General features: G+C 41.9%; 1 pseudogene; it reads left to right on the top strand.

Moving 5' to 3' along the window:
• The first annotated feature begins 8,561 nt into the window (after window positions 1–8,561).
• Window positions 8,562–9,731, top strand: LOC119510052 (annotated as a pseudogene).
• Window positions 9,732–15,154: the final 5,423 nt, after the last annotated feature.

The raw sequence follows: 15,154 nt of genomic DNA, 5'->3' as shown, positions 1-15,154 counted from the left end.
TGTTTACGCATTGCTGCCCGGCTCGGGGCACAGCCCGCACTCCCTGATTGGACACAAACTGGGGCATGGCCTCTCGCCGCCGCCCGCCAGGCCTCTTCGAGCCGCTGCCGCGCAGTTCCCGGAGCGTCCTCCTGGGCACGGCCCGCGGCGGCGCCCGGGCCTGGAGGGACGAGCCGCGGCGGCTGCCCAGAACCAGCGTCGAGCCAAGCGATCTCCCAGGGCTCGGAATCGTCCACCTGTAGTGTCCCGACCTTGGCAAGGAGAAATTCTAAACTTCTGCGGCTGGAGACTTGGTATCGTGCAGCTGCAGAAGGGGCACTTTTAAAAAAAAAAAATTTCTTTCACAGACAGAGGAAGCTTGCCCTTCAATCGGTAAAAATGCAGCTCAAATGTTACTTTGCCGGTTTGGCAGTAGTCAAACTGAGGGTTCGTGTGTACGCTGCCCGTGGAGTTCGCAGTTCCTTCTCCTGCCTCCAGCTTCTCTGCTTCTAATCCATCTTCTGCACAGCATTCAAAGTTGTCATCCCAGAGTGACCTCCACACGGATGCTCAGGATCCTCTGAAGACTCCCCATGATCTCAAGCCCCATTTCCTTAACCTCAGAGACCCCACAGCTGGGCCTCCACCTTCCAGCCTCCTCTCCACTGCCCCACCCCACCCCAAAGCCCTATCAAATACCTCTGTCCTTCACACTTGATTTTGCTCCTACTCTTTTCTCTGCCAGAAAGCCAGAAAAACCCACTGCTCCCTCTTTCACCTGTCACATCCCTACCCCTTGTAGGCTCAGCTTGTGTACCACGTCTGTACAGTCTCTTGGGAGCCCTGAGCAGACTCAGCCTTTGCATCTGGCATCAGTCTGTCTTGTGCTTTGTGCCCCCCTGGCTTTACATGGCTCTGGGGACGGGAGAGATGAAAAGCTGTAAGAATAACGTCTCTGAGAATGTGCAGTTTTACTAGGACTGGAAGAATTCAAGATCGCTCCCAGTCTCCTGATAAACCACTTGGCAGATCTCATCTTGCAAAAGGCAAACACTTCCCAAAACTGAAAATGCTCTCCATTTTCCTGTGTCTGTGTGTCTTGGCCCCACCGCACCCAGCTATGTGCCCTCCATCTTTATGACAGGCACTTGGAGAAGAGTTGAATATAGCTGAAATGTTCCCTAAGCCAAGGCCCAAGGTGATCAAAGTGAACAGAGTAAATTGTGAACAGATGGACAGCCCAGTTATTTTACAGATAATTACTAGGTTAAGAGCCTCCACCCACACCCTTAACAGCTAGTGTGGATTTGTCACTCTCCGTCAAACATTGGAAATGTAGACCCTGACTCTTCCTGGCTCCTTGGTTGGCTAATTTCTTTCCCTCCCTAGAGAAAGCTGTCTTTGAACTCAAGGGCTGAATCCAAGTGAAATTAAAGTTTTCTTTCTCAGATAATTCAACAATGGTAATTTAACACAAGGAAATGGTTACAAAGGTGTTGGAAGAACTGGAAGTGCAACACAAGGGAAGGTGAAGCAATCCTGAGATTAGCAACTACCTCCACCCCCTGGGGCTGGAGGGACCAAGGGAGAAGCTGCCAGGATCATAAAGGGCTTGGGCAGTGGGAGCTGGAGCCACGAAGGAAGTGCGACTCTGCTGGAGATGCCTCTCAGTGCAGAGAGGGGAGGCAAAATTCCCGATTCTCCCTTCCTCCCACCCTCCAGTGTCCCTCCAGGGTCACTGGGTGGAAAGGAGGAGAAGCCAGTGGCCAAGAGGATGGGGCAGGATCAGAACTCCTACGTTAACAGATCAGAGCAGGGAAAGGAGAATAGATCTGAGGGCCAAGTGGTGAGTGGTTGGCACTCTGGTCTCAGGTGCTGCATACAGTTGCTTCTAGAACACTTCCTTGGGTAGGGATTCTGCAACTGCAGCTCAGACTCTTTTCTTCTCTAGTCAGGGAAGTCTTTTATTTATCTTCCCTCTTTCCCCTTTTGTTTCCATTTCCCTTTCTGTCCTACTCGCCCCCACCATGACTTCCTTACATTTCTTTTCTCTCTAATCTATTCTATTTTTGGCTCTCATTTTCCCCCTTGTGTTCCCATATATCTAGTGGACCACGTCTTTTCCTGACTCCTGGGATGGCTGGATTTCGTTCTCTTTAGATGCACTGCCTCCAGTCCCACTGGGAAAGCTGTCTTTGAATTATGACTTCCCTTTTCCCCCCTGAGTATCTTCTCACCTCTGCTTGTCCTATTCTCCCCAGGTAGGATGGCAACCTTCTTCAAAGTGAAGGAGATGACCAGGTTCCTATGGTAGATAAGGAGATTAAGAATTACCGTGCAGTGGCCCTTTAAATGCTGCACTAGACCTAGTACATGTGTTTTCCCATTTAATCATTGCCCCATACCTACTAGCTGGACACCACTGGACATAAGTTTGGTGGTTTACAACTGCCTGTCACAGGGAAAACTTCCTTATTGCCCATCACCAACAACGCTGTTGAGAGTTTTCTCTCCTCATCTGTCCATATCTTCCTATATGCTTTCTTCTTCTTATCCTACTTTTGTTCCTTTCCTTGGATATTTCCCCCAAATTCCAACCCCTAACAGTCTAACACATCCCTGCTCTAAACCTCCAAAGATTGAGAATGGCAACTTGGCGGAGGCAGCAATCTAGCTGGCTTTTAAAGGATCGGTAGAATTGCCATAGATGGAGATTGAGGCAGGGCATTCCTGGTAGAACAGCGAATACTATGGTCCAACTGGAAACCCAAAGGAAGGTTAGGAAATGAGACCATGTCTCAGAAATGTGGCTTTAGACCTTAGTTCTCTAAGACACACTACTCAGAAGCACAGATTAACCATAAGTATAAGTAAAAATATAATCCATATAATTAGAAACATAATGTTTTAGAGGCAGAAAGGAATTTAAACATTGTCTGGCACAACACTTCTATTTCTAAATGAGGGAAGTGAGAGCCAAAAGACTTAGGTTTCTCAGTATCAAGGTGGTTAAGCATGGGTGCTTGAGTTTGTCTGCCTGTATTCAAATCACAGCTTTGACAAACATTAGGTTATGTGACCTTGAACTTCTCTGTGGTTAAGTTTCCTCAGCTACAAAATAGGAAAAATAACAGAATCTACCACAGTGGACTGTTGTGAGAAATAAATATTGCAATTAAAGCACAAAGCACTGTGCTTGGCATATATAGTCAGTGCTCAATAAATATGGGTAAATATTATTATGATTGCCCATAACTATCAAGCTAGTAAATAAGAGAATCAGAACTAGTCCCCAAGTCTCTTAAGCCCTAATTCAGTGTTCTTTCCATTACTTGAGGTTATGTCTTATGGTGGTTATCGAATGCCATCTTTGAAAATATGGTGCACCTCTAGGCTTCTGTTCAAGAAGTTTTCAATTATCCTTCTAGCTCCAGTTCCTCTACATTTCCAGCTGCCTGCTTCAGCCAGTCCTGGTTTCTACCACCAGCCTCAGCAATCCTGGCACACTGTGAAGTTCTGGGGTGGTAGGGGGTGGCATGAAAAATTAACAGTAGACATGTATTTCATAGTTAATGATATAGTTTGCAAGTCCCAATATGTAAAATTTCACAAATTTAAATTTCAAGGGATCAGAAAGTCGTTGAATTAAAGGAGTTTGAATTATCTGTCATTCTTCAGCCTAGAGAATGTCAAGCCTACCAGCTAAAATTGCAGTAGTCCCTTCAGTGGACTCAACGGGACCAAGAAAAAGTCTTCCTTTAATTCAGGGTATCCAAATCTTCTACAAAATCGTTATGGAAGAGAATCGTCTTCTCTGTCCCTCTACCTTTCCTTACTGAGTCCTAGTCCCACTTTTCGAAACTCCCCCAGCCCCATGATCATCTTGCAGTCCACTCTCTCTGGACTATAAGCTTCTTGAGGCAATGAACCATGACTTACCTGCCTTTTTATCTCCAGAATCTAACTCAGTGCTGGGATAGACTAGCATCCACATGTTCTCGAACTGACTGACTTGAACAATGCCACAAGAGCCTTCTCCTTCAAACCTTTGTCTCCCTAGTTGTCCTTAGCTAGTTGTCAGCCTGCTAGACTAATTCATGGGAGAGCATAGCAACAGCCGAATGTCAGATAAATGCACATTTTACAAAATGAAGTATACTCAAAGGGGTTTATTTTAATGGTGTAAATCCAGGAAGTATTTTACAAGAGTCAGGAAGATATTTTTGGGGCATTGGACTTTCCCAACACCTTTACATCAAACCACACAAACCAAAACTTATCTCTCCTATAAATAACTTTCATTGCTACACATTTTACTTTAGATTTCTTAGGCCATTTTATATATGGCCTCTATTCTATATATGAATATAGAATAACCTAAGTAATTCTTAAAATGCATATTTTCCTTAATCTTAAAAAGTCAATAATTATCCCATTTTTCTCTTTTACTTAAAAGCCAGACTAATGACCCAACACCTTGATCACTAAATGCTGCTGTAATCCCTGAAATCTGCCTTCCATCTCTAATTTGTTTACATGCCTCCTCTAGGAAGATGAAAGGGATCCAAAGCACTAATTCTAGGTTAACTCTTCATTTTATAAAAGAGGAAAATGAGACACAGAAAGGTTAGTGGCAGAATCCTGAGTCCCCAAAGCTCTCACTCCATGCTCCATCCTACCACGTATCTTTAAAATATGACTAGAAGTATATTCCCCATTGCCAACTCCCCTCCTGAATTCCCTGTTTGACTGGTTACCACCTCCTCTGGGACTTTTAGTTTAAAATGGGTGGTCTTTGGCTCCTCCCTTTCTTTAGGCTTCTTAGGCTTCAGTCTATCTCCCTGATTTAGCTTTCTTGCCTGAACTAGCCCATAGTTCAGGGCCTTTTCTCATTACAACCCACTATAGGCTGCTAATAGTTTCACTGTCTTCAACCTCTTCCTCTTACACAGAATAACCCAGCAGAACAATCTTAATATAAGTCACATTTTTAATAATTATAATGAAATGGTGCCATTTGGTCAATATGAAGTAAAATTCAACATGCAATTGGACTACCAATAAGATAAGTGTTTATTATTGTTATGCTTTTCCAATTCTGAAACATAATACTAGTAACTAGCTGTGTGACAAGTTATTAGAAGGCCAAGTTATTTAACTTCTACAAATTGTGATGTCATTAGTCTGTTAACCAGTGATATTATTAGTATATGTTCTTACTCATAGGGTTGTTGTGAAAATTAGACAGAATAATAAAGTGCTTAATAATAATAGTGGCAATAGCTAATATTTGTTGAGGTCTTATGATGGGCCAGGCACTATTTTAAACTCTTTAAATGAATTATCACATAATGATCCTGTAACATAGATACCATGATAATTCCTACATGAAGAAACTGAGGCCAACAGGAGTTAACAAACTTGTCTAAAGTGACTCAGCCAAGAAGTGGGCAGGCAAACCTAGGCAAACCTGTAACTACAAACTGGCACTAGAAAGCACCTAATAAATGGTAATTATATTATTGTTGTTATTTCTTATCATTATTATCACCTTAAAGAATGGAGAAGACCTTGTCTCTGCTTTCCTTCTAGATTCCTTTCTGAAGTTGTGCCTTAGCATTGCTTCAGATAGAGGTGGATGATTCACGATAATTCAGTGTACTGGGTACTGCTTATTTCCGTTTTCCAAAGAGAGGCTGGAAGGATTGCTGCCTTGGGGGCTTTTGCACTTTCTGGCCTCTGTCTGTCCTCTGCCTTCTTCATGTTCTTGAGAAAATGGGAATCACGCAGGCCATCTCTGACCTAGGAGCAGTTCATAATGACAGGCCCCAGATTTAATCCCTGATTGTCCCCTGCAGTTTCGTTAGGGCTCTCCGTGGATAGGAATGGAAAATTCTCTGTGTCTAGTTGTGTTTGACCTTCCATCTCAGACATTTCCACCTCAGAAGAAATTTAGGAAAGGGAATCTCCCCAGTGGCTTCCCAGAAAATAACTCTTTGGTCTCTACTACAGTATTTCATTTCCTTCCCTTAGGGCACCTTTCATACCACTATCATCATGTGGTCTGATTTAACTGTCTTCTTCCCTTTGATGTTGTTCAAAACAAAACAAAACACCTTATTACTGGTTTCCAAGTCCCTTTCCAGGTGTTCCATGAACTTCTTTGGCTCAGTAGATTGCTGTTCTGTACTTGACACACCACACCGTCTCTGCTCCCTTGCTTTCTTAAATGTGTGTGTTCCCCGAGCATCTGGTTGTTTACTTTTGAACATGTGATCTTTTTGATTCATAACACAAATTGACCTTGACCATCCAATAATGAGATTTTCATAGATCATAAAATGTTAAAGCTAGAAGGCTTTTGTAGATAAAAAGGCAACTGATTCTTTTTATAGTGAGGAGCTAAGACCCAGAGAAGGGAATGTTGGATGCAAAACCACACAACCTATGAAAGGGGAAAGCTAGAACCAGATCCACCCAAGCCTTCTGCTTCATTTGTTTCTTGTGAGTTGAATAATGATACCTGGAAATAATAATATGAGGAATTCACAGTGTCTCTTCCCAAAATGTTTATGTTGTCCTATCAGTGGTTTCCTTAATACATTTTTAGGAGGTCCAGAGGAATAGACATTCCATAATTGAAAATTTTCAGGTATGAGAAGACAAGAGTTACAGAGCTAGGGACTGTGTCCCTTACTGATAATCTTTCTTTTCCAGTAATGCTTTGTACAGTGCCTTGCACACAGCAAGTTCTCAACAGTGATGATGATGATGATGATGATTGATGACCAGATCTCATATTTCTTTGTTCTCAGTCCTTTCCTATTATTTTGTTCTCCTCCTTATTTCTGGGTATCAGGTATTCTGGAGCCTGAAGGTTTTGGGAGGTCCAGATCCCAATTAGCTTAGAGTTCTTTATGAGAATGATGGTTGGGTATTTAGTAGCTGCCCTCCATAGTAATGGTGATGGTGATAGTATCAAACGGTTAGCAATCTACTCCCATGGACACATACATTTTAAAACCTTTCCTAAACTTGAAGAAATATGTTCCTAAAATATTACCAGTTGTTGCATAAAAGAGGCATTCTCTGGTCAGATAGTTTGGAAAACACTGGGTGAAACAAAATCAAATAGTTTATGATGGAGTTGTTTTTGTTTTTATAGGACTTTTCAGGACCTTTAAAACACTGATGTGAATCTGAAATCTCTGAGGGGGGCAGATTAAATATGAAGAATTTCCCAAACATATTTGACCATAAAATCATTTGTTCATTGAACTTCTTTCTCAGGGCACTGATGTAAAATGAAACATATCATGGGAAGCGTTAAATATTCTTTGGGTTTCAATTAGAGTATTCTGTATTCCATTTGTTCTAAAACTATCTGCTTCAAATGATAAGATGCTTTTTCCTAGGGCTTGTTTTTGTTTTGTTTTGTTTTCTTTTAGATATAATGAGTAAGTCTGTGCCAGTTCTTCTCATTATTTATCATTTCAGACCTAGATGCTCTTCCTTCTCAACCTGAATTTCTCCAGAGAAATCGCAGGTTCTTTAACCTCATATGTCAGCTGCTCAATTCCCATAATCATTTCAGCTGTCTTATTCTCCCTATACAGTTTTCAAGGTGCAGAATAAAAAAAGAATGATAACAATAATGATGACAACCAGCATTTATTGAGTGCTTACTATCGGCCATTGTGCTAACAGCTTTACATGTAATATCCCACTTAACAGTCATCACAATCCTATGAGGTAGGTACTATTAAAATTTCTATTTTACGCATGAGGAAACAGAAGACAGCTTAAGTAACTTTGCTGAAAAAAGTTCTGAGATAAGAGAGGGAGAAGCTGGGTTCTGAACCTGATTTTGTTTGACTCTCAAGGATTACTTGGCACTGTCCTTCCAGTATTAGTTCTATTTTTTAAGTATGTGCAGTCTCCCCAGCCAGAACCCTTTAGGAGCAGAGGCCAGGTGGTTCAGCCTTCCCACCACTGGCATGCCAATAGGCCAGTACTCCTTTGAAAAAAAGATAAACAACTTACCCAAAACCATTCACCTAGTAAATGATGGCCCCAAGATTTAAAACCATCTCCCCCACCATACACATAATATCCCATGGATTTCTTATCAGGACCACTCTCAAGGCATCAAGTTCTCCCTCCCTTTTGAGGTCGCCCTGCCAAGGCTTTTGAGTGTCCCAAGCAGAGAATTTTCTCTTCCATGTTCTCATTGGCCTCCCGGAAAACAGACAGTGGTCCAGATCCAGTGAAATAAATGTACCTTTTGTGGCTATACCCGGGTAAGCAAGACAGCACTTTTGTTGTCGTTTGCTGATTTTATTAGTGGCTTTAGAACCGTCTTCTCAACCTCATCACTTCCCGTTTGGAAGCACATTAGACTTCGCCATTTCTCCGCTTAAAGCAAAAACACGACGGCCGCGAGGGCGCGCCTGTTTGGGGTCGTGGTGCGCCCTCGGCCCGCCAGCTGCGCGGTTAACCTCACGCGCCGGGCTGCGGTGGCGGGGGAGCATCAAAAAGGTCTCTTCGGAAGGCCTAGCCGTTTACGGGCGGATATGGGATAGATGTGGCCGTGTCCCCTGGGGGCAGAAGCGGGTGGGTGCTGGCGCCCACTGATCTCCTGTGGAGTCTGCGTCCCCAGCTGACAGCGGCCGAACTCCCGGGGGGCTGATGGGTGGTGAATGGCTGGATGCCGCCTGGCAAAGGCTTTAGTGTCTCCCGCTGTGACCTTGGCCTCTGTGGCAGTCAGGCCTTGCAGCTATCCCACCATCTCAGCCAGCTGGAGTCCACTTTCCTAACGTGGGTTTCCTCTAAACTTCACCATGTCAGATTGCCAGGCTGCTGAGAACCCCCCAAGGCGGCCTGGGCCTCTCCCTACCCTGGCCCTAAGTGGACTGAAGCCAGATACAGAAGGAGAAGGTGAGCTGGCTGGTTGAGTGGCAAGAGTACAACTCTGCCAGGTACACTACCAGCTGTGTCTTGGCAGGGCCCATGAGGGCAGACACCTAGGAGGGTGAAAGGACCTTCTCTCCTAAATTTAATGGAAAGGATAGGCATGTTGACAGAGGAGCCAGAATGGCTTGTATGTGGTTGAAAATGGTAGACCTAGGAGTCCTACAGGCCGGACAGGGCTGGTTGGCCAAGGGCTTTCGGGGCGTTAGGGGCCCAATGGTGCAGCAGACCTCAACATAAGGTGGAGAAGGGATAGCAAGAGAAACAAAGTTGCCCACCCTGTTTCTGGGGAACACATCCTATACTTTGTAGTCATAAAAAGGAAGGACTGTGGAGAATGGGCAATCCCAGGGGAAATGGTGGATCCAGAAGAGAAGATTAGTTCCACACTGAAGAGTGAATTTGGTGAGGAGGCAGAAATCCAGGGCAGAAATGCAGGAGTTGGGGGAAGAATTGCACAAACTATTCAGCCAGAAACACTTTGTGGTCTACAAAGGCTATGTGGATGATCCTCAGAACACAGATGATGCATGGATGGAGAGAGAGGCTGTGAACTACCATGATAAAACAGGTGAGACAATGGATCATCTTCCCCTGGAAGCTGGTGGTGATGCCAAGAAAGAGAACTGGATGGACATAAATGACAAACTCAAGCTTTATGCCAGTCACTCCCAATTTATTAAACGTGTGGCTGAGAAATGAGGTGCCTACTTAGGATGTGTTGCCTGACTACCATAGATAGTGGCTTGGAGTCTCATGTAAGACAAAGGCCTACAAATGAACAAGGGTGGAAAAGAAGCAAATAATACAGAACTCCCATTCATTTAGAGGCTTACTTCTTTTGGGGATTATTTCCAAAACTGTTAACACATGAAGGTTTTGTATCAGGGAACAATATTGGAAAATATGAGGGGACCATACAATACTCCCCTGCCCTCCAATAGTTACCCTCTGAGAGTCTCTGGGTTTTCTGTGTACCACTGCTTAAAAAAAAAAAAAAAAGAAATTACTATTGTATATTTTCCCACATGTATATTTGGTCAGAGTTCCCTTTTCTAAACTTTCTGGCTTTCCAACTGGAAGAACAGGCATGTTGACATGTTGCATATGTTGTATTTAAGCATGTGGCTTAAAACAAATTGTATAACTAATGCTCTTTGAAGAATTGTGGGTAAAACAAAGATAACTTCCTTACCAACCATAGCCTCTACTTTTAAACAAGTTTGCATTTGTCAGTTACTTGTACTGTTCTTCTTATGTGTTAGTATGTGACCTAATCTAATGTATTACATAATTTTTTCCTAACATTGGCTTTCCAAATTTATGCGGTCTTGTTAACAATGATTTTCAAGTACAAAAACTCTGGTTATTCTTGCTTTTAGGGCCTTCAGTTTTATGGGGAAAATTATGTCTCTATTTTAGTCCAAAAAAAGTCAAGTGCACATGAACCAGGAAAAAAATGCAGGGACAAAATGAACTTGATATCCAGCCCTCTAGTTATCAGAACTGTTTCTGTCTGGACAAAATGGACTAAGGTTAGGAACTTGTTTCCTCTCACCTCTGTGGAAGGCCTTATAAATGCGACTTCTATCATGAATAAGTCTTTATCAGGAGTTGTTTGTAATCCCAGACTAATGAAAGTACAATTCACACCTACCTTTTCTCAATAAAAATCCAATATGCAAATAGAGGAGGTAGGAGGTGTTTATAGACAGTTTGCAAACATGAAGATCGCACCCTGACAACCAAGAATGAGGGGATTCCAACAGCTATGAATAGGTCAGAAATACCTTCCTTTACTTATCAGCTAAAATGGGCCAGTTAACTTTATTTGTATATAATACAATATATGGAAAATGAGAAACCACTACAATAAGCCTTTCATGAATGGGAAAAAAGACTATTGCAGTATTTGATAACCTCATAAGAAGATCAATAACAGCTAACGCATATTCTGTTTACTATGTGCAGGCACATTTTTAGGGCTTTATATATAGTGACATTTATTGCTAAGGATAACCCTATGAGTAGGGTGATCTTATGTGGTTGGTTGGGTTCACTGAGAAGCAGACTTAGAAGGAGATGAGTGTGCAGGATGTTTATTAGGGAGTGGTCTTGGGATTGACAGCTGGGGAGGGAAGAGGAAGAAAGCAGGATTGGGCATAGGGAAAGGTTGAGCTGGAATGCAGACCCAATGAAGGCCTCAACAAACCCCTAGGGAGCTCTGGAGCTGGGAAGCCCCATCCGAGTGCTCTAAATTGGGACAAGGGGGACAGGCCTTTATATCCCCGTGTTGATCAATCATTGAATGTGGGCTTCTCCTGGAAGGATGCATGACCTTGGGGGAGACAATTGTCCAGCCAAGGCAAACCCCAAAGACAGCTAGCTGACAGGTGAGTGTCATCTTCAGGCAGCACTCCCAGCAGCTCAAAAGGGGAATCTGGGAAGGGAGAGAGGAGAGTGTGCATCACAGGGTTAGCACATATTATCCCTATTTAACAGATGATATATAACTGAGGCACAGAGAGGTAAAGAACTTAAGAAAGTTAAGCAACCAGTAAGTGGTGGATGCTGGATTAGAGCACAGGCAGTTGAGCTCCAAGGTCCCCACCCTTGACCACTATGCTATAGTCCCTCCAGTAGTTACCCTCCTAGAGTCTCCAGGGCCTCTTTGCACTGTTGTTTAAGAAAAGAAAGGAAGAATTGGAGGGAAGGAAGAAGGCAGGGAGTGAGGGAGGAAGCAAAGGGAGAGAAAGAGTGGGGAGGGAGGGAGGGAGAAAGAAATGTCCATTGTATCTTTTCCTACACAGAGTCCCCTTTTCTAAACTTGAAGGGGAGTTGCATGGATTCATTTGATTTTCTCTTCCTTGAAAAAATGTTGCATTTATGTGGGTGATAACAGTTGTGAAAAGGTTCACCCATGGATGCTCATCATTGTTCATTTTCAGGAACAAATTTAATACATTGCTTTTCCTTGTGAATTCTGTAACTGCTTGTAAGGAAGGAACCATTTGTCCTATATATTAGTCTCATTTCAATGACTTTTCCAGGTGAGCTGTGTTTTCTGTCTTTATTTGAATAATTGAAGTACCTGATTGGCCTAACATTTTTTGAATGTTCCTAAACCACTGTACTATTTTTTTCAAAATATAAATATATATGAATATATAATACATACACATTTAAAATAAAATAATCATGCAAATACCTGAAGTAATGGAGATCTAATACATGTCTTACATTTAATATGTCCAGAATAGAATTCAAGATTTTTCACCCTGGAAAACTGTCTATCCATCACTTTTTCCTGGCAAATGGCACCAAAATCCATCCATGTTGCACAAAGAAAACAAGACATTATTCTAGAATCCCTGATTTCCCTCACCACCACCTCCCATCCAATCCACCTGCAAGTTAGGTCAGCTCTACCTCCAACAAAATATATCCAGAACCATTTACTTCTTTCCACTTTACTGTTACTACTCTAATCAAGTCATTATCCCCTCCCTCCCTAGACTACTCCAATTACCTTGTAATAGGTCTCCTTTCTTCCACTCTTGTTCTCCTGTAGGTCATTTTCCACACAAAAAATGAAACGACATTTTAAAAACTGTCAGTTGGGTCATGCCTCACCCCTCCCAGACCCATCCAGTGGCATCCTTTTCGTATGTAGAATAAAACATAAAACTCCTCACCTTGGCCTCCCTGTTCTGGACGATGCCTACTGCTCCAGTCTCACCTGGCAACATTCCACCCTGGGCTCGGCTGGCCTTTCTCTCCCTGGCACACCTCACCCTTGCTTCTGCCCCATGGCCTTGGCATTGCTCTCGCCCACCTAGAATGTCCCTTTCTCTCCCCACAAAATCGGCTCCTTTGGTCATTCAGGTCTCACTCAAATATCACCTCCTCCAAGAGAATTTTCCTCATCACCTAGAATCACCCATCCAGACAGTCTCTACACATGCTGTTTTATTTTCTGCATAGCATTTAGCACCCGCTGAAATTATTTTGTGTATTTTATGTCTTCCTTACCAGAATGAAAGTCCATGATGGCAGGGATTTGTCTGTCTCACCGACGGCTACACTCCCAGTACCTAGAATAGTGCCTGGAATATCAACAAGTTACTTGTGAAAAATAGCTGCTGTTAACACTTTCCTATATATTCTTCTCCTCTTTTAAAAAAATTATAAATGTGATCACATTAGATTGGCCTAATTTTTAAAAAAAACTTTTAATTTTGTAATAATTTAAGACTAACAACAAAGTTAAAACAGTACACAGAGTTCCTGCATATCCTTCACCTACCTTTCCTGAATGTTGACATCTTACTTTACCATAGTACAATTATTGAAACCAGAAAATTAACATTGATTTCATACATTTTTCTATTAACTAATCTACAGATCTTATTCAAAAGTTTCCAATTGTCCCACTAATGTCCTTTTATTGTTCAAGGATGCAAGGGTTCCAAGTTTCATTTAGTTGTCATGTCTCCTTTATTTCTTCCAGTTTGGGACAGTTCCTCATTTTTTTTTTTTTTTTTTTTGTCTTTATTGACCTTGACACTTTTGAGGGTACTAGCCAATTATTTAGTAGAAAGTCCCTCAATTTGGGTTACTCTGATACTATTCATGATTAGATTGAAGTTATGCATTTTTGGCAAGAATACCACAGAAGTGATGCTGTTTGCCTAAACTTTTATATTTAAAAAATTAAGGTAAAATTTTCAGCACAATCACTACTAGGTAGTAAATACCTTATACCCTATTTTTAAATTTCACTGTAGAATTTCCAACCACCTTTTACTACTTTTGATCAGCATTTTCACATGCACACACCACACACATATTTAATAATTGAAGATGTGTACAGCTACCCCCCCTTCTCTGTAAGAGACTTGGTGGCCAATCAGCTCTGAATCTGATTGCCTGTCTTCTCTATCCTCATCCTTCAAGTTCCTGAGATGACACTTGAATGCTGTTTTATGCTAATGTATCAGTTATCTATTTACACAAAATATGCTGCAAATAATCCCAAATGCAGTGGCTTGAAACAGTATGCATCTAATTAGTTTGTGAGTTTGTAGACTGACAATGTGGGCTGGACTTGACTTGGTGGTTCATCTGGTCTTGGCTGGGCTTCTTTGCATTTCTTGGAATTGCCTGATATTGGCAGATCCAGGATGACCTCATCTGGGATGACTGAAGAGAATCTGCTCTACACCACATATCTTCCATCCTCTGTCAGGCTATTGCAAGCATATTCTCATGGCAGTGGCAGAGGAGCAAAGGTGCAAATGGAAAAATGCAAGATTTCTTGAGTCCCAAGCCCAGAAATGGCACCACGTCACTTCCCTGTATACTGTTGGACAAAGCAAGCCAAGGCTAATCCAGATTCAAGAAGTGAGAAAATGACTCCACCTCTTCAGTGAGAAGAATTTGAAAGTCACAAGGCAAAGGGCTTGGATACAGATAGGAGTGAAAAATTAGGACCATTAGTGCACTCAATATCCCATATCCTTTGTGTTCTTTTAAATATATATATATAAATAAATATATATATAATATATACTTTTTTGAGATATAATTCACATACCATACAATTCATCCATTTAAAGTGTAAGATTCATTGGTTTTTCGTATATTTATAGGGTTTTGAAAACACTTCAATCAGTTTAGAACATTTCCTCACCACAAAAAGAAACCCTGAGCATATTAAAAATCACTCCACATTTCCTCCTAAACCCACCAGCCCTAGGCAACCCACGATCTACTTTCTGTCTCTATAGATTTGTCTCTTCTGGATGTTCCATATAGATAGAATTATATAATATGTGACTGACTTCTTTCACTTGCATAATGTTGTCAAGGTCATCTATGTTTTAGTATGTATCAGTACTTCATTCCTTTTTGTTGCCAAATATTTCATTGTATTGCTGTGCCACATTCTTAATCCATTCATTAGTTCATGGACATTTGGCTTGTTTCCAATTTGGGGCTATTATGAATAATGCCATTATGAAATTCATGTACTAGTTTTTGTTTGGACATATGCTTTCCATTCTCTTGGGTATATACCTAGGAATGGAATTTGTTGGGTCATATGGTAACTTTATGATTAACCTTGAGGAACTGCCAAACAGTTTTTCCAAAGTGGCAGAATAATTTGACATTCTCATTAGTAGTGTGTGAGGGTTCCCATTCT

This window comes from Choloepus didactylus, chromosome 15 (assembly GCF_015220235.1).
Source record: "Choloepus didactylus isolate mChoDid1 chromosome 15, mChoDid1.pri, whole genome shotgun sequence".
NCBI lineage: Eukaryota > Metazoa > Chordata > Mammalia > Pilosa > Megalonychidae > Choloepus > Choloepus didactylus.
This window is presented reverse-complemented; position numbering and strand designations above follow the sequence as displayed.